The following is a 20,900-nucleotide window of genomic DNA, read 5'->3' on the forward strand; positions in this document are numbered from 1 at the left end:
AGAGAGGGGAGCAGCGGCTGTTGCTGCAAAATGGCTGTACGGTATCATGTTTATTTCTGTGCGCGAAGCCTCCGTGATGCATTGTGAAGAAGAGCGATCTGCCCAGCGTCACAATTAATTGCTTTTCATTGCTTGCCCAGAGAAGGTGCCTCTGTGCGCATATACGCAGTATTTTGAGTGTGTTGTGCACTCAAAAATGCTTGCCGATTGTTTGTGCTGGAGCTAACAGCGATCGCAGATGGATATAGTAACGACACCGCAACAATCGCATTTTGGCAGGTGAGGGCTCTAGTGTGCAGTTATGAAATGTGACTTCGAACGCAGGAAAGTGTTTCAACTGTTTTGTGTGCAGTGCTTGTGATAAAGAAATGTCACCGTAATGGGTCTAGAAAAGCGGGCGATGCCCGACGCTGACCGTGTTAGCGACACTACCACTCCGATACATCGCCGATGAAAGATCAGTCATCTCAAATGACAGCTGCGATACGTTGTCGTTGGAAAACACTACGCACTCCTCAGCATCGTCGTCCACCACGGCGCATCGACACCTTGCAAGTAGCTACAGTGACGCGCCGATAATGATTTGCCGTGTGCTACGTCGCCACAGTGCAGGCAATGAAAACATGTGGTGCCATCACAGCCCGAGAAGATATGCACGTATGTATAAGCAAGCGATAGTGGGGGCTCAGCACAACGCCAATGACAGTGCGTTGTGCGTGTTTTATCTCGGCGGTCAAGATTTTTGATGCCTCTCTGCTCAGCACCGCGTCGCTGTTGCCGAACAATGAGTTGGGCGTGGCTCAACTGTGGTGGGTGCGCGCACAAGCGTTACATGCCTCGCGTGATTTTAATGGTTTTAATTGACCAGCGAACTCGTGCTAAACTCGAACATCGCGGAACCATCCCCAAGTTGAACTCCGGAACATGGCAGTGGCCGCAGCAGCCTGTGTCATCGCATCCAGCGACAGCAAGCATGAATAGACCGTCTGGACCCATTCACCTACATGACCGACGTAGAGTTTCAACGTCATTTTTGCCTTTCCAATACGTCAGTGCGCTGGCTGTGTAGCGAGTTAGGCGAAAGCACTCGTCTCCGGAGGCAGCGTGGCGGGCAAATTATACTTTCGGAGCACAGATTGGTGCGACTAGGCTGCAGACGAAGAGTTCATGCCATCGCTTCGGCTCTCTCCAGCTCCAAGCGCCGTGCGTATACCATGTCCCAGTGCTAGGCCAGGTCCGGCGGCTTCATTGGAGTACTGGGGCACCTGCAAGCACCTAGGGTTCCAACCGGACCAGCCAACTTGTGGTAGGTTGGTCCCATTGTAGTGGTCACATTGTACAGGAACACTCAGAATGGACGCCAGGCTGCCTTCCGGTGCAACAGGTGCCTAACGCAGTCTTTGCAGTTACACGGTACCGCTGCACTGTACGGGCAGAGAGGCGAAGGAAGTTACTTCGCCAACACGGACCGCCTCGGCTGTCCGAACGTCCACCTCTTTAGGCGGCGAGTGATTTGGCTCACGTACTGCGTGAACATACGGCAGGTATTACCAAATCCTGACTGGGAGCTTACCACTGTCGTTGAAAAGAAAAGTGTACAATCATTGCATTCTACCGGTGCTAACATATGGGGCAGAAACTTGACAGTTAACAAAGAAGCTTGAGAACAAGTTAAGGACCGCACAAAGAGCGATAGAATGAAAAATCTTAGGACTAACGTTAAGAGACAGGAAGAGAGCGGTGTGGATCAGAGAACAAACGAGGATAGCCGATATTCCAGTTGACATTAAGCGGAAGAAATGGAGCTGGGCAGGCCATGTAATGCGTAGGATTGATAACCGGTTGACCATTAGGGTCACAGAACGGATACCAAGAGAAGGGAAGTGCAGTCGAGGTCGGCAGAAAACCAGATGGGATGATGAAGTTAGGAAATTTGCAGGCGCAAGTTGGAATACGCTAGCGCAAGACAGAGGTAATTGGAGATCGCAGGGAGAGGCCTTCGTCCTGCAGTGGACATAAAATATAGGCCGATGATGATCATGACTGCGTGAGCAATAGCGTAGATGTGTGGATGTTGAAGGAGATGACCAGCGACTTGTTTCCTTTATCGAAGCATGCTATCGCCGACTGAAAGAACTACGACCATGAGGTCATGATGGACGAGCTGCTGGCGCGACCTCCATTCGGGGGCCCCGGGAAGATAGTGCAATTTCACGAGTGCCTTCTTCGCGGCAAGCGAAAGTACAATCGAGGCCGCCTGATGAAGGGTGACAACTTTCTGATGAAGGGTACAACCGAGCCGCCAAAATTACGGCGATGTTAAAAGATCGTGCACCATGGGCCTACCGCATGGCCTGCGCTACCACAGGAGTGCTGCGACTTTTCAAGGCCGACCGACGAGACGAAGCCATTATTGCAGCCAATGTTCAACCAGGGGCCTTTATTCGCCGTAACGCATGGGTAGCATAGAACTGTATTCCAAATTTAGTGGATGCTAACGATGCGAGCCTCAATCAGCACTGGGAGACAGTCAACCACAGCGTGAAGTTTTTGGGCCCCATCACGAGCGTTCAAACACAAAAGAATAAATAAAAAATTATTCTCAAAAAGTGAATCGCCACCTCGTCAGCGGCGGTGACAGGGTAACTGCACCACTGCTGGAGTCGTTTCCGGCATAGATGTCGTGGTAATCAATTAACCGCCACGTACGCTTTCTTGCGTTTGTTAGAAGCCACGGATCGCTCGGGCTACCCACTACAAAGACGCTTTCCTGCGGTTTTTAGAAGCCATAGCTCGTCGCTAGCCCGTCTGAAGGTGCGTCAGAAAGTAAAAGAAAATAAAGCGTCGTTTTCTGACCCTTGTAGGAGTGCTTTCCGGCATTCGTGAGTGGTTACACAATAAGCGCGTGGCAAACCACTACTGCGCTAACAGACGCTCATTCGGCTCGCAGCCTCACTTTAGCGGGAGCAACGAGAGATTTGTTGAAAGCCCAATGTGAAAACCAGGCGCACACCAATCTGTGCTCGGAAATGGGAGTGCAAGCAGGTAGCGACCCGCACCAATTCAATCCAGAGGAAAGAGAAGGAGCAACGAGCCATCTCTTGAAAGCCTAGTGCGAAAACCAGCGCACACCGATCTGTGCTCAGCAATGCTAGCGGGCCGCGCCACGTAGCGAGCCGCGCCAATTCAATCCAGAGGAAAGAGAAGGAGCAACGAGCCATCTCTTGAAAGCCTAGTGCGAAAACCAGCGCACACCGATCTGTGCTCAGCAATGCTAGCGCAAGCACGTAGCGAGCCGCGCCAATCCAATCCAGAGGAAGAAAGAGGAGGGCGAGCGTCCCCTCGTGGTATAACGCAAAACGTATTAAACGGCAAATTAGCCTAATACACATTAAGTGCACATCTTGTAAACTTTAAAATGCTTATAACCCACAATAATGTGACTAATATTATCGTACTAAATACATTTATTTGATAACATGCTTGTGCCTATAATGCACTCGGTGGAACGACAGACAAGTGAAAGAAGGTACGACCATGCACCGACCGTATGATCACGTGAGCCCCAGTTTGTCGACCGCCCATATGGCAACGCCCAAGAGATGATAGCCACCCGGAGTGAATCTAGATGAACCAATCAAACTGGAGGCGTGCCGACAGACAAACTTTGTCTTGTTACCATTAGTTCTTTCAAATTGGGGCGTCGCCAGAGCTCGTAAAGATCCCGAGTTTCGCCAAACTCGGCGCATCCTGCATAGCACCCCTGATCGGGTACATACAGCGTCGGAATAATAACACACCTGCATTAAGAGCAAGCAATGATTAAACATCGTACTAGTGCTGCTGCAGCCTGGCCCACTGAAGAATGGATCGATGTGCAGGACATTTATACTCTTGGTGGGTGACGTCACGGACCCGTAGTTGTCGGTGACTCGCTGATCAAGACGCAGATCGCCGGGATGACTGACATGTAGTAGTTTGAAGAGCGACACGCCGGAGCTAACACATATCGGAGTGATAGGATAGTCCCACAGCAAGCACTCGGTGACAACCACGTGCCCGGCAAGAAATGACGGAGCAAGGTCAGACGAAGCTAATCCAGGCCATGTGACGTCCCAGAAGTTGTGGTCCGCAATACAGGCGAGGCACTGCCTGAGGAGCAAGCAACGATTAAACATCGTACTGGTGCTTCTGCAGCCTGACCCACTAGTGTACTTCTGCTAATTAGCAAATGTTCCGCCACCATTTCTTGAAAAAAAGCGTGCAGCCTTAATTAAAAAGTGTCGCGGTTTCACCCGAAAGGCGAAGCACCCTTTGCGATAGCAAATTAGTAGACAGCTTTACGGAGTAAGGATAGTAGTTTTATCAGCTGTATAAACTTGGACATGCAGCAGCACCAGCAACGTGCAGAACTGTTGTCGACGCCGTCGGCATTTTGCCCACGTTCGCACCGAACGAGCGCGGCGTTTTTATATAAATAGGTATTTGGTGCCGCAGCTAAACGTCGCCTCCGCTCCCTCCCTCCCGCCCCCCACGGCCTTTCGTGCGACGGAAAAAGTTGAATTTGCTCTCTATATATGGAAAGGAGGAAAAAAGTCGCAGTTTCACCTGACAGGCGAAGCATCAATTGCGATAGCAAATTTGTAGAGAGCTATACGGAGTAATGATATTATCTTTATCAGCTGTATAAACTTGGACATGCAGCAGCACCGGCAACACGCAGAACTGTTGTCGACGCCGTCGGCGTTTTGCCCGCGTTCGGTCAAAATGCGTGCGGCGTTGGTGACTGTTGCCGGAGCCTCTGATATAAATAGGCACTTGGTGCCACAGCTAAACGTCGCCTCCCTTCCCTCCCCCCCCCTCCCCCACGGCCTCTCGCACGTCGGAAGAAGGCGCGTTTGCTCTACATTATGGTGATTGTAAAGGAGGAAAGAGACGCCTACTTCTGCAGCCCTTAAGGGAGCACGGCGCAGAACGCGCGTTTGTTCTCCGCCGTGCGTTCACTCCCCGTGAAAGCGCGCGTCCCTCGCGCCCTTTCACTCGCACATACAGCGTTCGGCGGCGCGCGGCGACGATTTCATCTCCATTGACGTCATACGGAACCTCACGGCGACGGCGACGGCGACGGCAACGGCGACGGCGACGCCGACGGCAGAAATCTGCTTTTGAGTGTCCATATAATTGCTATCGCAATAAAAGACGCTTAATTCGGCAGCCATTCAGGGAGCACGGCGCAGAACGCGCGTTTGCTCTCCGACGTGCGTTCGCTCCCCGTGAAAGCGCGCGTCCATCGCGCCCTTTCACTCGCACATACAGCGTCCAGAGCGCGGTGAAGATTTCATCGCCGTTGACGTCATACGGAACTTCACGGCGACGCCGACGGCAGAAATCTGCTTTTGAGTGTCCATATAATAGCGATCGCAATAATAAGACAGCGTGGTAAAAAGAGCGCTAACGCCTTGAACCTACCCCTCGTTGTGGCCTGCCCCCCCCCCCCCCCCCCCCCCCGCATCGAAATTCTGGATAAACCCCTGTGGGACAGAAAACCACGCCAAACAGTGGAAAAGCGTGCAGCAAATTTTGACCACCGCCCCCGTGTAAGCTATCTTTGACCCCCGGCGGTAAATAAAGTTGTCTTGCGACGCAACGCGGGTCGCCGTCGGTGCCGCTCTTTTGCAGCGCCAAAATAATGAGTGGCGGCCCGTATCTTACGCATCTGGAGTCCTGACTGAAGCAGAAAACCATTATGCTCAGATATATAGAAACGGAAGCCTTAGGAATTTGCTTCCGATGCAAAAAATTTCATGAATTCGTCTATGGTCGAAAAGTTACGATCGAAATGGGCCACAAGCCACTTTTGTCAATTGCTCAAAATGAAGTCGGTGACATGCCGCCTCGTCTTCAACGATTCTTTTTCAGATTGTTCAAGTATGACTTTGCCTTGCAGTATATTGCTGGGAGGCACCTTGTGCTTGCTGAAATGCTGTCCCGGTCGACTGCTGACAACCAAGACAAGGCTGGTGCCACGGATGACGTCGAAGTTCACGCAGTCCAGCTTCTAGGAAACACAGTCACGGCAGCAACGCAGAAATAACAGCAGGATGCAACTCTTCGTGGCTGCTACCGGCAGTCTGTAATGACAAGTTTGTCGCTGGGGCTACCGGTACTAGGTGACTTGAGCAAGAACTCTCATTTGTCAAGAATTCATGCAGGTCATCTCGGCATGCGAAAATGCAAGAGCCAGACGTCTCGTATTTTGGCCAGGGCTCAACGATGCGATCACTTCTACGGTGCAAATGTGTCCTACATGCCGCAAGTACGCTTACACACAGCCACCGAAACCGCTTCAAATTCAACCCGTGCCAGGTTGCTCATGGTATAGACTTGGGCTGACATTTTTTGGGGGGCGAAGCTTAGGGTGTGGGTCGTTCCGTCCTCTGTAGTAGTAGTAGTAGTAGTAGTAGTAGTAGTAGTAGTAGTATGTAGCCACCTCTAGTTTATGAATTGCTCAATAGATGGCGTTGTGTGGCCGTATAGGTATGTATATGTATAGTATAACCGGAAGCCGACTTTCGCTTCCGTTTCCACTTCCGGTTCCGCTTCCAGTTCCGGAAGTCAGCTTCCGTCTTCCGGAAAACGCTTCCGGCGTTTTTCTCTCTCGTCCGTAGCTAGGTGCGCTGCGGTGCACAAGGGCGTTCGTTCCCGACGCGCGTTCTCTTTCTCTCGTTCCCGACGCGCGCTCTTTCTTTCTTGTCCGTAGCTAGGTGCGCTGCGGTGCACAAGGGCGTTCGTTCCCAACGCGCATTCTCTTTCTCTCGTTCCCGACGCGCGCTCTCTTTCTCGTCCGTAGCTAGGGGTGCTGCATTGCACAAGGGCGTAGGTGATGATGATGATGATTTATTGGCATCCCCTTTGAAACGGGGTGGCGACAAATAGTCACCTAGCCTGCTTGATTTAATCAGGTATACTACACATGTTCTTTATCTCGCATTTTTGTATACCTTTTTCAAAAATTTAGCTTGTACCGCTGCCTATGATTTTAAGAGATCAGGTCGTATCGATCTTTTCCCTGCTTTTTTTCCACCAGTACTCTAATCGTCTCTTGCTGATCTCTACGGCTGATCTGTTTATGTTTCCTTCCACTTTAAACCCAAGCGCTTCTGGGAGTTGCACGTTACCTACGGTTCTCGCTGGGTGGATCCCGTCGCATTCCATTAGGATGTGTTGAGTGGTCTCTGGATCTTTACTGCAGCATACACATGTCTCATCTAGTTCCGAATATTTGTTCCGATATGTTTTCGTCCTTAGACAACCAGCTCGAGCCTCAAATAGCAAGGCACTGCCCTTTGTGTTATCGTACAGATTTTCCCTTCTAATTTCTTTCTTCTCATTCTTGTAAATCTCCATTGTCCTTTTCGTTTCCATTCTTTGCATCCAATTCACGGTCTCTATTTCTCTCACTTTCTTTCTGATGACCCCTGGTTGTCTATTTACAGTTTCGATTATCCTGTACTTGGTTGCCAACTTCCTTGACCTCTTCCTCCATTCTGTGTCCACGCTTTTCATGTAGAGATACTTGTGCACTTTAGCCGCCCATTTATTTTCATCCATGTTCCTGAGCCTTTCTTCAAAACTAATTTTGCTTTGTGCTTCTCTGACTTCAAAAGAGGCCCAACCCATGTCTCCATGCACTGCCTCATTTGTCGTATTACCGTGTGCTCCCAAAGCCAACCGGCCTATTGATCTTTGGTTAACTTCCAACCCCGACAAGATATCCGATTTTAAGCATAGAATGGCATATGCGAACGTTAGCGCTGGCACCATTACTCCTTTCCAGATTCCACGCACCACCTCATACTTATTGTGGCCCCACAGTACTCTGTGTTTCATTAATGCTGCATTCCGCTTCCCCTTTATTTTCAGATTATCTTGGTGGTTGCTTGAGTAATTCTTTCCTTCGTTTATGTGTACGCCGAGGTACTTATATTGCTTCACTATGGGTATTACTTGCTGTTGAATTGACACCACGAAGTTACTCGTGTGTTCATTAAAGATCATAATCCCTGATTTCTCTGTGCTAAACTTAAGGCCTAGATTTGTCGCTGCGTTCCCACAGATATTCGCAAGTATCTGTAAATCTTTTTTATTGTCCGCTAGTAGCACAATGTCGTCTGCGTACATCAATCCAGGGACCTTTTGTTGCACCATTTGTCCATTACGCATGTAGGATAAATCAAAACCGAATTCGCTGTTTTCCAGTCGTCTTTCTATGCCCTTGACGTAAAGCGTGAACAACAATGGTGACAGAGGGCATCCTTGCTTCAATCCTTGGTGAATTCCCACCATTTCATTTCCTTTTCGACCTTCCCATGCCACTTGTACTTGGTTGTCTATATATATCTTCCTCAGCAGCTCCACGAAATCGTCATCTATGCCTTCGGATTGAAGAATATCCCACAACAATTCCCTGTCTACGTTGTCATAAGCTCCTTTAATATCTAGAAATGCTACCCATAAAGGTCTTTTCTGAGCTACTGAAATCTCTATGCACTGAGTTAGTACAAACATATTGTCTTCTAAGCGTCTGCCTGGCCTGAACCCATTCTGTAGTTCCCCCAATACACCGTTTTCCTCCACCCACTTCGACAGTTCTAATTTTATGGCTTGCATTGCCATTCTATATATCACCGACGTTACTGTAACTGGCCTGTACGAGCTCGTCTTATCCTTATCTCCTTTGCCTTTGTAGATGAGATTCATCTTGCTTTCACGCCATCCAACGGGAATATTCTTTGTTCTAATCACTTGCTCTATGGCATTAGTCAGCAGTGCCTTGCTTTTTGGACCGAGGTTTTTGATTAGCTGTATTGGGATTTCATCGGGTCCTGCTGCCGTGTTGTTAGGGACATTTTCTGCTGCCTTTTTCCAATAGAAGCTTTCTATGCTGAATTTTGATCTCTCAAGCCTCTCTGTTGTTGCTGGATCTGTTGTCTGAACTACACTTTTTCTCGTACCGAAGTTATGCCTGATAACGTCTGTGATGTACCGCAGCGCATCATCGCCTTCATAGATGTTACCGTCTTCATCCCTTATAGCCGTTTGCGAGTTTCTAATTGGAGCTCCGAGTGCTTTTATATGGTTCCAGAATCTTTTTGGGGCGCCTTTGTCTCTTTTGTGAATGTTATGCACCCAACGTTCACTTGCGCATTTAATTTTCTCTTGCACGAGCTCACTCGCAACCCTTTTCTTTTCTCTGTATGTATTCCATCTAAGGAGCACCTCTTCTTCTTGTAATCCCAACTTTTTGGCTTCTCGATGAACCCTAGATGCCTCTTTACGCTCTTCTATAGCTTGTTTAATTTCCTTGTTCCATCACTTCGGTGGTTTCCTCTTTCCAATCCAACAATTGTATTGCCGTGTCCGCCTTATTTCATGCTGCATAACCTCCACCAGTTCCTTATATTCCCAGACTGCTGTAGGAAAAGCCTCAATTTTCTTCTCTATGTTGTTTGCGATCTCTGTTATTTGCTCGTCATTCATTTTTAAAAACTCTGAGGCTATTGGTTCATGTTCTGCGCTGGTATCTCTCCCAAACTTTAATGCTAAACGTCTATGATCGCTTCCCAGGCTATTTTTTCCATTTTTGTCTATTATCATTTGTTCCAGTTGTTCGTAGACCATTTCTGAGACTAAGGCGTAGTCGATACATGACTGCCTGTTTCCGCATTGCCACGTTACCTGTCCATGACACTTATTTTCCCTGTTAACTACTATAAGGTTCTGTTCATCACACAAATCCAGCACTAGAGAGCCGTTGTAATCAGTATATCCGTCTAAATCGTCCATGTGCGCGTTCATATCTCCCACTAATATCACCTGGCCCGAGTTACTGAACTCATTAATATCGCTTCTAATGCAATCGACCAATTCCTTATTTTTTTCCCTGCTATCACTACCTGTCCATAGGTAAGCTACTCCCAGCCACGTCTTTTTACCTTGCCATGTACCACTAATCCATAAATGCTCTTTACATGTCTCGTTTACCCTTCGCCACTTCAGACCTCGCCTAATTAGTACGCCTACGCCTCCGCCTTTCCTTGACCCGGTCATTCTGTTGCACCCTTCCCATACAAAGTTGTCAATAACAGGCGGCTGCTCCAAATCTCGTAGATGCGTTTCGGTCAAGGCGTACACGCTAATCGCTTCATCATTCAGTTGCGTTTGAATTTCCAGCCATTTTTCCTGCTTACGACCACCCTGCATGTTAATGTAGCAAATTTTACCTTCTCTATACTTATCATTTCTGCGTCTTTTCCTGACTCCTGGTCGCCTAATCCTGCCCTTTACTGGTGTTTCGCTATGTTCAATACTCAATCCTGCTTCCTGATTGCCTGGGGCCCGCCTAAAAAAGCTACAGCTCGTGCCGCGAATCGACTTACGACCGGTGTTGCTACACTTTCACTAAAATGTATCCCGTCACGCACAAAAGCGCCTTCGCGGCCTGCTCGGTGCACTTCTCGGTTGATGTCAATGACCGTAAAATTCATTGCTTTAGCTAGAGTCCAAATTTCCCTGTTTACTGCAAGAACTGCCCTTTCAATTTTATAACCCTGCCTTTCAACCTCTGGTACCGTGCACACCGCGATTTGTACTTCTTTTGAAACATTCCGCAGGTCGGTGACCCCTTTGGCTATTTGCTTTGTGATTCCTGCTCCTCGTCCGTTCAGTACGTCAATCACTCCGCCCATTATCACCACTAGGTGTCTCTCCTCCATTGTGTCCCACATGCGTTCCTTGGCCTTCGCTATCACCTCTCTAATCGGCTTTCGGGGAAGCGCGCTAACCTGGACTCGTTCGTCTGCCCCTACCCTCTCTGCTATCGCCGGTTCTCGATGTCAGCGCCGGTCCTCGATGCCAGCGCCGCCGTTCAGGGTGGTGCCATCCTTTGACCGCACCCGCGCCGCCGCTTTCTCGCTGCGACGCCATCTTGACTCACAGCGAGCGGTTGCGAGTGCTTGGTGCCGGTGCTTAGTTCGAGACACAGTGCGCGCGGATGCTTCGCTGACGCTTCTACTTGCTGGAGAGTGTTCAGCCGCATGAATGACAAGCTTGTCAAGTGCATCGAGTCGACATGATGGGCTGTTGTGTTCCCAAGTGCACCGGATCGACGCGTAAAGGGCTTCGTTGTTTACGCTTCCCCCGGGACCCAGAGCGAAGGGAGATGGGAAGCCCAAGTAAAGCGGTATCACTGGAAGGCAACGGATAGCTCCTACATTTGCGAGGTAAGTGTCAAGAAAGTTTAGACTATCGCATCGTGTTTTTCATAAGTAAGAAACTATTCTCTGATCCTCGCTCACGTACCTACGTTCGCTCACGAACTAAGCACTGCACCGATACTGTCTGAGTAGCCTATGGTTTGCGAGAGCGCGTCGCATAGGCTTTTGCCGTTTTGATCAGCGCAGTCTATGCGAATAGTACCCTTATTTTAAGAACTGACGAAAATGCTTCGCCGCGAAATGGCCTTACATTAGCTACAAATCGTCATGTAAACCACCTATTTTACTTTTTCACGGGAAGCACACATCGTGTGTCTCTTGTTTCTTTTTTTTTTCCCGCAGTCTCTTTTTTCGCTACTGGTTATTTGGGACTAAAGAACGCAGTGCTTCTTCTGGGGCGAGCGGCTGTTGTGTACGTGGCAAGCGAAGCATTGTGATTTTCTCTATTCTCAGCAGATATCTTGCGGATCTCAGGTTGTTACGTTATACAGCTGATTTTTTAGACGAATATATTTGTAGCGTGGTGCTCGTAAGCCGATGGTCATTCGTGCTCATACCTGATCGTAGTGGGTACTGTGACAGTCTTTAAATGCCTGTGCACGGTATGCCCAGGTGTAGTAGAGTTAAGGGGCATCATGGGACCAAAATGTTTCGGCGCTTTCTGGCATGGTGTCTGTTGTAGCCTGTGCATTTCTTCGAAACGTGTCAAGCGAGGTGATACAGCATTACTTCTGCGAAAATTTATTTTTAAGCACTGTAATGGGTTCTCTGTATTTACAAGGCAACTTTTCATATCAATAATCACTTTTGTTGTTTTACTTGTACTTAGAAACACTTTGAAGAGGACCAGTACGAAGGAAATCGACAGGATGGGCGCCGTCTGTTAAAGTCAACAGCCTTACATCATCATGGACTATATTTTCGAAGTGAAAAACATTGCTAATCTGTATTTGACTGTCTTAGTTTCATTTACGGTTTTTGTACGCGATATGTATGCAGTGTTGTTTATTTTTTCAATGTAGTTATCAGTGTTCTAATGGTTATTTATAAAATATTCTGTACTCGCCATCGATGTGTTTGGCTGATGCGACGTATTCGATGGTAGCTGATGTATTCTGGCTGGATATCTTGATTAATATTACCCGCGGTTGCGTTTTCTTGTTTGCATTCATGTTTTCGATTTATATTGTGTGTATTAAGGTTGGTGTACTCACTTGAACCCCCCCCCCCCATGTAATGAATAAATTAAAAAAAACTCTCACTATACCGAATTGTGTGTAGAGCCTACCTTGCGAATTTTTTTTTATCTCGTCTTTCAACATAACCTTCCGGCACCACACAGTACATATAATTTTTCATGTACATATCTCTTTCATGATTGACTGTACTAGACATTACTTAGTAAATGTATTTTGTGCACCGTTTGGTTTCTTGTGTGTACTACGCAAGATTGACACAGACAAGTTACGTTACATGTTTCTCTACAGCACTAACTAAACCTTATTTTCACATCGCAGTTATTTTACACCAGCTTAATCCTGTCAGAACACAGTTTTGTGGGCAAAAAAAGCAAAATTGCGCGTAGATATCGTCAAATAATTGCAACGAACGCGAAGAGCACGCGCAACGCAAGGGAAACTAACCGCCGTGCGCGAGTGGCTGGCTACGGTAAAGGAGGCGTGACGTGTAAACCAAAATACAACAGCGAAAAAGAAAAACTTCCACACGCAGGGGGTCGCAAACCTTATATACCAAGCATCGAAGCGCAAAACAAAATAGTGCGTATTTCAAACATACACACGACATGTTAAATGTAAATTGAATTAGGCAACCTGGGGCATGTTCCCGGCGCCATACATTTACGTCTTGGACCTTCGACGAGTTAACGGCTATTGGTTATAAAGCTGTGCAGATGCGATACCGATAAAAAAATCCTCATCAAGGCAAAGCACTTGGAAGTGCGCCGCGAGTAACACTATTTATGAACGCAAGCGTAGCTGAGTCTCAGCTCGTGTGACTCAATATGGCGGCGCCAGCGGGGTTGTCTCCACCCTGGACGGCGGCGCTGGGCATCGAGGCACCCTACAAGGGCGTTCGTTCCCGACGCGCGCTCTCTTTATCTCTCGTCCGTAGCTGTGGTTTACCCGAGTGATGCCCCGGAGCTTCGCCCCACTCATCATCATTCACCCCGTGGATATGCTGTGATTTTTTGTTTACGGGGGACACGTACATAGTTGTTTTTATGCCTTATCAAACTTCCCAGAAGTCCAAAAACTGCCGAAACATCGGAGCGAACTACCATTGTAGCACTCAGTGCTATCTTTGCAAGATTGGTGCGCCAGTTTAAGTATGTACTGATAACGGTACGCAATTTCTCAGCTATGAATTTGCTTTATTTTCAAGGAAATTTGACTTCACGCACGTCACATCCAGCCCTCATTATCCGCAGTCTAATGGGCTTGCGGGAAAAGGTGTGCAGATTGTGAAGCGCATCTTGAAGAAAACTGCAGACTCGGGAGATGATTTCTGGTTGCAGCTGCTGGCCTACCGCATGGAGGGCGGGTGATCTCCTGGTAAACTTCTGCAAGCAAGGCGCCTTCGCGCCAACCTCCTGGACTTCAGTGCTGTGACCGCGACCGACGTCAAGAAGTACAGTCAAAAAAAGTTGTCGCAGTTTCACCTGAAAGGTGAAGCATCAATTGCGATAGCAAATTTGTAGAGAGATATACGGAGTAATGATATTAGCTTTATCAGCTGTATAAACTTGGACATGCAGCAGCACCGGCAACGCGCCGAACTGTTGTCGACGCCGTCGGCATTTTGCCCGCGTTCGCTCAAAATGCGTGCGGCGTTGGTGACTGTTGCCGGAGCCTCTGATATAAATAGGCACTTGGTGCCGCAGCTAAACGTCGCCTCCCTTCCCTCCCCCTTCCCCCCCTCCCCCACGGCCTCTCGCGCATCGGAAGAAGGCGCGTTTGCTCTACATATATGGTGATTGTAAAGGAGGAAAGAGACGCCTACTTCTGCAGCCCTTAAGGAAGCACGGCGCAGAACGCGCGTTTGTTCTCCGCCGTGCGTTCACTCCCCGTGAAAGAGCGCGTCCCTCGCGCCCTTTCACTCGCACATACAGCGTTCGGCGGCGCGCGGCCACGATTTCATCTCCATTGACGTCATACGGAACCTCACGGCGACGGCGACGGCGACGCCGACGGCAACGGCGACGCCGACGGCAGAAATCTGCTTTTGAGTGTCCATATAATTGCTATCGCAATAAAACAATCTGGAAGGCCTTTGCCTCCTCTCTATAAATGAGTACCATCGTAAGGATCAGACAGACTGGGCTTCTTCGATTTTCCACTTCTGGCTACCCGCGGGCTGCCAGAGCCAGCCAGAGCGCCTTAGTTTTTCTCGGGTTGCTCCGCCCACCGCGTGACGCACTTCCGCCGCGCGTTCGCTTTACTATAGTGCCTAGAATATACTAGGCACTGTAGCTTTACCAACGCCTCCTAAAACTTCAAGGCCTGCGCCCAAAAATTTGACGTCACTTCTTGCCGGCAATCGCCGCCGCGTCCCTGGGGCGCCGTGGAAGTAGAGCGGGTAGTGTCAACGCCGGCGTTGGTAGTGCTTTGTCGGCGGCTGCGATGTAAGCATAGCTGTCGCGGTCAACCCAATCGTTTGCCATCGCGGTTTGTGCGCGTTTTATTCGTGGTATGCTGCAATGTGCTGTGTGTGTGCGTGCGTGCGTGCGTGTGCGTGTGTGTGTGTGTGTCTGTGTGTGTGTGTACGTGCGTGCGTGCGTGCGTGCGTGCGTGCGTGCGTGTGTGTGTGTGTGTGTGTGTGTGTGTGTGTGTGTGTGTGCGTGTGTGCGTGTGTGCGTGTGTGTGTGTGTGTGTGTGTGTGTGTGTGTGTGTGTGTGTGTGTGTGCGTGCGTGCGTGTGTGTGTGTGTGTGTGTGTGTGTGTGTGTGTGTGTGTGTGTGTGTGTGTGTGTGTGTATGTGTGTGTGTGTGTGTGTGTGTGTGTGTGTGTGTGTGTGTGTGTGTGTGTGCAATAAGTGCTGTGTACCGGGCTGCTCCGGCAACTATAGTGTATAGTGCCGAGAGTTCAGGTGTTTTCGTTTCCAAAGGACGACGACACGTTGAAGAAGTGGTTGCGTGCTATTCCGTGGAAAGATTTCGTGCCGACTTCATATACCAAGGTAAGAATACCTTTCCAGTGCATTCGTTAGTTTGTATTTTTCTCGAAGTGCTGTTTTTGGTTTTCTCAGACTGTCAAACGTCGCGCGTGCGAATGATGGTGTCGTCGGTGTGTTGGCACAAAGAAAAACTTTTTTTGTTAACCCTTACGCCTGGTGCATCACGTCGACTACTTGCTGCTTGGTTGCCGCAGCGTCTGTTCAGTTCTTTGTACGTGTGCGTAAATATGTTGGAGCACCAGCAACGCGCAGAACTGTTGACGCCGTAGGCGTTTAGCCCGCGTTCACACCGAACGCGCGCGGCGTTGGTGACTGTTGCCGGTGCCTCTGGGAGCGGCGGCTCGGAGGTTTTAGACGAGATCAGAACCGGACACTCGTCGAGCAGCGTCTTTGCCACCTTCTCGCCTCACAACATTTTTATATAAACAAATTTCTATTTGTGCATGTCTCCTTACTCGTACTTAAGCAACTTCTTCACGTGCAACGCATGCACGCTATATCTACAATATTGGTGCCCCGGACGTGATTCGAACACGCAACCTTCGGATAACTTCGCATAACTGTAATAATCAGCGCATGCTCATCTGTAAGCTGTCAAATGCAAAAGTCTTGATTGAAGACTCAACGCCGAAGACTGCGGAAGCTAGACCTAGGCAAAAAAATTCAGCATGTTAATAAGGCGGTTGAATAGCTTTAAATTTTGCTGTAGATTTATTGTCGGTGCCTGCGTATATGAGTGCAAGGGAAGGGAAGCGCAGTCGAGGACGGCACAAAACTAGGTGGGGTGATGAAGTTAGGAAATTTGGAGGCGCAAGTTGGAATCAGCTAGCGCAGGACAGGGGTAATCGGAGATCGCAGGAAGAGGCCTTCGTCCTGCAGTGGACATAAATTTAGTCTGAAGATGATGATAATCTGTGCGCAGATTTACCGTTCTTTGCCCTAAACGAATCAGTTTTTTTGCTTGTTTGTTACACAAACAATATATTTGTTAATAAGTGTTAGTGTTTAGGCATCTATTACAGAATAGTTAGGAAGGAAATGCAGGAAATCCATAACGTTTATGGGGTATTTTATTATTTTATTGCTGCGGCAGTCCACGGCTCATGCGTAATTTTTTCATATACTGGCTGCTCAGTCATTCACACGCATATCTTGTATTATTCAGGTCTGTGCCGTTCACTTCAACCCATCATGCTTGGAACGAACGACATCGTATACCGACTGGAAGACGGGAAAAGTGGTAGAAGTACCATTGCCTGTGCCATGTCTGCGCCCTGGGTCTGTACCTAGCGTGTTCCCCGGGTGTCCTTCATACCTCTCGAAGGAAGAACAGAGCTCGAGAGAAGCACCAGACATCAAGCGATCTCGACAGGATGCCTGAGAACTTGCTTGTGCTATCCACGAATCTGTTGCATCGTATGAAGCGGAGGAAGAAAGTCAACACTTTTCAACACACCAAGAAATGAGAGCATGCCTTCAAGCAACATCAGTGCCAGATGAGTGGACTGTCGTACATACAGAGAGGTGCACAATGTTCCTGTACATTGTAAACGAAAGTGAACCGTGTTTGAAGGCCTCCTTCACAGTGTCTGACAGCCTCAAACTTAGTGCTTGCTATCAAGGAGTTCTAGTCAAAAGGTTGAGAGAAGGTGTTGTTCCAGACACAGTAAACAATGCAAGATCCTTGTTTAAAGGTTTGGACAGTCTGTCTATTCTGTCACGTGAGGAAGAAAACTGCCACTTGGTAGATGCAATCGGTGTTCTCCTTGACAAGCTTGAAGGCAACATTCATGCAGAAAAGAGACTGAAGTTTTTGAAGGAACAGCTGCTAACACTTTCTAAAGGGCGTCTGCAGTACAGTTCTCAACTACTGGTACTCTCATGTATTTTGTACACCATATCAGCCCATGCGTATAAGTTCTTAAGAAAGGTAAGCGGACTGACTTTGCCACACCCGAGCATAATACGAAATGTGTGCTCATCTTACCAGCTAGCCCCACAGGCAGAGTCTTCAGGGAGCTGTTTTCTACAATATGTCGCACACAGATTTAAGCAGCTGCAGCCTCATGAGATTTGTGTTACGTTGATGTTAGATGAGATTCACATCAAGCCTTTCCTTGACTATAAAGGCGGGAGCATATGTGGTGCTGCTGCAAATTCCAGTGACGCAGCAACATCAGCTCACGTTTTTATGATTCAAAGCCCGCTGACATCATTTCGAGAGGTGGCCTATATTCTTCCACTGAAAACATTGACTGGTGATGATCTCCATTTCATACTGAAGAAGGTTATTTTGCGTCTGTAAGAAATTGGGTTTAAGGTTGTGACAGTTGTCTGCGACAATAATTCGTTGAACAGAAAAGCAATGATGATGTTTAGTGAACCACGCAAACTTCGAATTCTGTATTGCCACCCTGCGGACCCATCATGGCCGCTCTTTTATGTTGTTGACGCAATGCACTTACTCAAATGTATAAGGAATAACTGGATTAACCAAAAAAATGCAGGCTCCAACTTCTACCCACACTTTGACCTTTCTAACGACAGCGTACACCCAGACAGCATTAGGAGTGCCTCATTCAAGGATTTGCGAGAGGTATGCAGACTAGAATCATCCCAGCTTTTGAAGTGTGGGTATGGGTTAACGTCCAAAGCAATAAATCCCAGCAACTTGGAGCGTCAGAATGTTAAACTTGCATTGCAGGTACTTAGCCCACATGTTGCTGAAGCCTTTGTAGCCCACCGTGAGACAAATTCCCTCTATCATACGGAAGAAACATCAGACTTTCTTAAATTCATTATACGCTGGTGGAGCATCGTGAATCTGAAGACACCTCACAAGGGCGTACACCATCGTAATGTCTTTGAGGAGCCAATATCGTGCTTGACAGATGACCCAAAGTGTGCGTCCTCGATTCCTTCATCACGTGGCTTGAGGTATGGGAGTTCTAAAGACATGATACTGGTGGCCTCACTAAAGAGACACTGAATGCGCTGAGGTTGTCTGCACACTCTCTTTGGAGCTTTCAAAGTACTGCATCACAGAACTAGGCCACAAGTATGTACTGTTTGGAAAGGTACAAGCAGACTGCCTAGAAAGCCGCTTTGGCCAGTACCGTCAGATGGCAGGAGGAAACTACCACATATCAATTAGGCTAATTTACGAGACAGAGGGGAGGATCCGTTTACAGAACACTCTGCCAGTAATGAGTTCAGAGGACCTGAAAGGCATCGAAGACACAAGCCCTGTCAGTGGACCTTGCAGCACTAAGTGCACATATGCCTGTCATAGCATACGTTGGTGGTTATTGCGCCCATGCAGCAATGAAAGTGCTTAAATGTGAAAGCTGCCAGGAAAGCCTAGTTGTCGATAAAGAGGAGGCTGAGATGGAAAGCGGCCCATATTACTTAATTACTCGATTGGACAGAGGTGGCTTTCAACTGCCGTCTCCGTTTGTTGTTACAGTGGGAATGCATACTGAAGTTGTCATCAAAAAACTCACAGAGGAAAACCACTTTTCTGAATTTTTACAGGCACAGGACTAAAAGAAACTTGTTAGGCCGCTCACTTTGCAGTCCCTGCCCCAGTTTCAAGAACTTACAGAGTGTGCAAATGGCCACACATGTGAGCTCCTAGTTACACTAATTGCAAACTGTGCCACGAATGTGTTACTAAATAATTTATGTAAGCTTAGAAATTATCTTCTGCGTGCTGAAAAAGAGGAATGCGCGAAGAAAAGGAAGGCACGTATCTTTGTTGACAAACGGCCTTAAATGATTTTTAACATCCGGTTAGACATCAATTTTCTGCTGTATGTTCAGTCGAAGTGATATCTTAATTACTAAGATGAACTGTAACTAAACATTGGAGGTCAAACATCACCAACCTGCTGTATATAAAGTTGCAATAACTGCAAATAAACATTTGTTCGGTCACCTTGTTGTCTATGCTCGGTTGTTTGATGGAAGGTAGAGTGGCATTTCGAATATTTGTAAATGTGGTGCAGCCTTCAACACCTGCCGCACATATTGTCCGCATAATAAGAAAAATAAAGTAATAATGGTGCAGTAGTGATTCAAAATTATCTGGTCAACGGCTGAAGTTCACAATTAACCATTATATTAGCCCTGTTGCATAGCCAGCACTAATTCATGGAATCAAAAACGGCGCTTTCATTTTCGGGTCACTAACATGAAGAGCGCCAAAAAAACCGAGGTCAGCATGAGCACAATAAAAAAAAACGTTTTGCATGCGCCTACTTCGTCGACCGCAAGAATCGCCCTATTGGTGGGTCACGTTTAATAATGAAAAACAATACACAAGAGTTTTAACGCGCCCGAAAATGATACACTGAGTTCATATGACGCGGAAATAGGCCGGATGCCAAATCGCTTCGCTTGCTGGTTGTGCGATGTTCATTGCTGAAAACACAAACCAACTGACATCCACAAATGCAAGGGACTTTCATTCGTCTTTGACAAAGCCCACCTGATCACGCCAGACCATAAAAACGCCTGAACATGGCAGCGTACAAGCTCAGCGCAACATACCAACGGCGCCATGGCCGAATACAGCCGCGCGCGCCGCCGGAGAGCCATCTGCCTCCGCGTCGTGACGTAGCCGGCGTCATGGCACGTGACGCGCAGGCCTGGAAGTTCTAGGAGGCGTTGGTTTTACTCGGGCTGGACGCTTCTGGAGTGGGCTGCCAGAACCAGCCAGGACGATTTTGTTCTGGCTGCTCTCTGGAAGTTCTCTGGCTAGCAGACGACAAAAAGAGGCGATGAGCGCTCGCCGCCATCTTTGTGGGCACTTGACGGATTGCAGCGCAGGCGCTTGAGGACTTTCGCTCAGCCAACTGGCTTGCGTCAAACGCTCGCGCGCGCCGCCCCGGCTGTTGTGGTTTTGGACTTCGTCTCGCGTACTCGTCGGCGCGGTGCGTGGATCGCTGATTGCGTTACTTCTAGCGTTATCTTACTAGGGTTCTAACGCATCGTTCCGCATTGCGAGACGGTGCCATACGAGCGGCTGTGATCCATTTGAAGCTTTCTTTTGTGTGTGTGTATGTCGTGAATGCTTCTTCCCCGCCGTAAACAGCGCGCGCGGCACTGTCACCATGGGCGCTGTCGATTATACTTGCATGGTATTTTCATCGTGTTCCGCGCAAGTTGTTCGCGAAGTTGTAGACGCTCAATTCCCACACATCGCGCTGCCTTTTCGGTTCATCTTTCTCTAGTGGTATGCCTTTTCACATCGCTCGCGTTTATGCGGCGATATCTTTTTTTGTGTAGTTATGTAGCGAAGGCGTCGCCGCTAGCCCGTGTTCGCTCCGTCTCTCCGTCATATGCTTGCGTGGCAGCTCGTACCTGCCGTTGATGTTAAAGAAATGCACTGGTTGAGATGAATAGTGACCACATGTATATTAGATATATT

At 48.2% G+C, this 20,900-nt stretch overlaps 1 protein-coding gene across 1 annotated transcript in view; it reads right to left on the reverse strand.

Moving 5' to 3' along the window:
* The window catches only part of LOC119458625 (Kv channel-interacting protein 4-like), a 465,522-nt gene that overhangs the window by 235,488 nt on the left and 209,134 nt on the right, over positions 1-20,900 (reverse strand). The gene's annotated exons all lie outside the window — the stretch shown is intronic.

This window comes from Dermacentor silvarum, chromosome 7, assembly GCF_013339745.2.
Source record: "Dermacentor silvarum isolate Dsil-2018 chromosome 7, BIME_Dsil_1.4, whole genome shotgun sequence".
NCBI classification, from domain to species: Eukaryota; Metazoa; Arthropoda; class Arachnida; order Ixodida; family Ixodidae; genus Dermacentor; species Dermacentor silvarum.